A 2,929-nucleotide genomic window follows, 5' to 3' on the forward strand; every position below is an offset into this window, starting at 1 on the left:
CCATATTTTAGGCCTCATTAGGAACAAAGGCCCCCCCCCCCCTGACCAAGCTCAGTGGCAGCAGCTCGACGGTGTGAGGGGAAGCCGCGTAGTGGGGGACGGTACACAGGTAGCTGGGGCGGAATTGACCATCGCCCATTCACTGCTCTTATTCATTAACATTGCTCCAATAACTTTGAAACATAAATTCGCATGTCAGATGGCGCTCTTCTCAAGGTCAAAGAGGTGCACTCGATCGCACGAAACAATCCGATCGGTGCCATCGGCTTCAGTTGTGTCTGGTTGTGTTGCCCTCGAGCGAGAAATCCCGAGGAACGAGACGGGACAGAAATGTGACATACATGCTCTATGACTAAGCTAAATACCGTTCTTTAATGAATAGTGAAAGTCGAAATATGATCACATATTATACTTGTTTGTCCATTACTGATTAATTTGATACCAAACATGACTATGCTTCGATTTTTTCATAGATTTAACTTCTCTCTATTAGTATGTTATTTTGTTATTATTTAACATTTATTTTGCCAATTATAACCAAAAAATTTAACACTAATTTAATTATTTATATTTCGTAGTCAAATTAAAAATTTTTTGGGATCTAATCTATACAAAAATGATCATTCGATGATAATGTTTGCGTAAACAACTATGTTGGGTTCCTTATAACGTATACAATTTGAAATTATTCGATTAATACGTTATGGTTGGGTGAAGCCGAAATAAAGTTAAAGAATTTTTTAATAGCAGTTTTGAGAAATCGTGAATGTTACTTTTGTTTCTTAAACTACATAATATGCCCTATTTTCAAAAAGTCTAGAAGCTCTTAATATATTTTTCAGTATAGAAAAATTTTCTTATGTACAAAATGTACTTACAAGAAAATTGAGAAGAGCAGATCGTTCAAATGACGAGTTCCTGAACTTTTTACATTAACTTGCCATTTTTAACGATCTGATCTTTTCAATTTTTTTAGAAGTACATTTTAAACATAAAAAAGTTTTTTATGACAAAAATAAATTATCGATAATTTTTGGAGCTGCTATATTTTTTCATTTTCAGAATTCCATAAAAAAGTTTTTTTTTTCCTATATGAACGCAATGATTAAATTTAAAAAAATCGGGCAAATTACTTAGATTCTGAAATAACAATAACATTCATGATTTTTTAAAAACTATAATTAAAAATTGTAAAAATGTTATTTCGACTTAACGCAACTATGAGACATACAAGTTATAAGCTACCCGACATAAATTTTGAGTTCCAATGCGTTTTTGAATTATAACATTTTTGATATATATATTTGAATATACAAAAATACATGCATGAATCTCGTGGTGGTGAATTATATATTTATCTTTTTACTTTTGTGTTTCATATATTCTATTGCCATGACTGGCAAAATAAATGTTGAATTAGAACAGAATGAAATACTAACAGAGTGAAGTTAAACCTTCAAAAAAGTCAAAACATAGTCCTGCTTGATATCAAATTAATCAGTAATGGACAAACAAGTATAATATGGAATTATATTTCGTCTTGAACTATTCATCGAAGAACGTTAATTGGTATTAGCGCGTCAGAGTGACAAAAGAACGCTCTCGCGATCTGCCCGCTCCGCTAGCGCTTATCTGCCACTAAATCCTGGAAAACACGAGGCGAAAAAGAGGAAGGACGATGTGAGACGAGGGAAAATTAAACGAGACAAACCGTGAAATAGACCTGGGAGACGAAAGCGAGGCAGGTTCGGTATTCCTCATCACGTGTTTTAAGCATCGGAACCTCACTGTTGGTCAACTGGTGCTCGCTATCGTGCTTATTAGTTATGCAAACGTTTGTGCTTACCGCTTGAGAGTGAACTGGCGCAACTTCGTGACGCTGTCACCAATGTAAGTCGTTAGGGTATCGCAACGCTTCTGTTTTGTCACGTCGGAGTGAGCACCGCACCCCCCCCCCCCTCCCATACTCTTATCCGTACTCTCGGGGGCGTCAATTTTCGGAAGGCTCAAATTAGGGGGGCGGGGGAGCTCAAATTCGAGTTCAGCTGTAATTTGAAATCCGTAAAAACATTAGACGAAAAAAAATGTTGTAACCTCAAAAATTGTTTAAACCACATGAAATTCATAGGATGACTTCATATATTTAGAAGTAAAATTTAAAAAAACAGTTACAAAAAAGGTGAGGTCATAAAGATAATCGACTTTTAATAATTTCAGAAGAATTTAAGTAATTTTGTGATTTTTAACATTATTAAATTTTTTGGCAGATTTTAAAAGTGAATGATGAAACATTCAAAAATTGTTATGGAAACATGAAATATCTGAAATAAAATAAGTTTTCTATGATTTAAAAAATTTGAACGATATTATCAGTGAAGTCCTCTGAAAAAACCTTCGTTTTTATGGAAAAGTTTCAACCTTTTTCGAGAAAAAAGAGAAAAAGAGAGAAAAGAGAAAAAAAATTCTCTTCAACTCTGTTGTTTCCAATTTTACAAAAAGGCAAATAGTTTTTAAATATAATTAGTTTTTAAAAATTGGTAAAAAGCATTTAAGAAGAATTTATGAATAACGTAATTATAATCAAATTATATTAAATTTATTTAAATATTACATTATGATTAAAAATATTTAAAACTGAGCCTCTCGAACTTGAGAAAGATCTAAGTTAAACAATCTCAAATTGTTAGTTATAAATTAAACAAGTACGCAAAATTGATATAATGTCATATTCCCCCGATTCCTACCTTACCGACATACGACACACGTTTACTCTCTTAAGGCCATGTGACGCGTGGGTCACGTGACAGGATTTCTACCTTACCCACTCTTTTTATTATTATTATTATTATTATTATTATTATTATTATTATTACACCATTAAGCCATTTCCCTTTCGGGGTAGGCGTGACTCACTCGGCAGGGGAAAGGA

The 2,929-nt window shown here is 33.3% G+C and overlaps 1 protein-coding gene across 1 annotated transcript in view; it reads left to right on the forward strand.

Moving 5' to 3' along the window:
• Nucleotides 1-2,929, forward strand: part of LOC117168703 — a 6,908-nt gene that overhangs the window by 2,580 nt on the left and 1,399 nt on the right. The gene's annotated exons all lie outside the window — the stretch shown is intronic.

Source organism: Belonocnema kinseyi, chromosome 1 (assembly GCF_010883055.1).
Source record: "Belonocnema kinseyi isolate 2016_QV_RU_SX_M_011 chromosome 1, B_treatae_v1, whole genome shotgun sequence".
NCBI lineage: Eukaryota > Metazoa > Arthropoda > Insecta > Hymenoptera > Cynipidae > Belonocnema > Belonocnema kinseyi.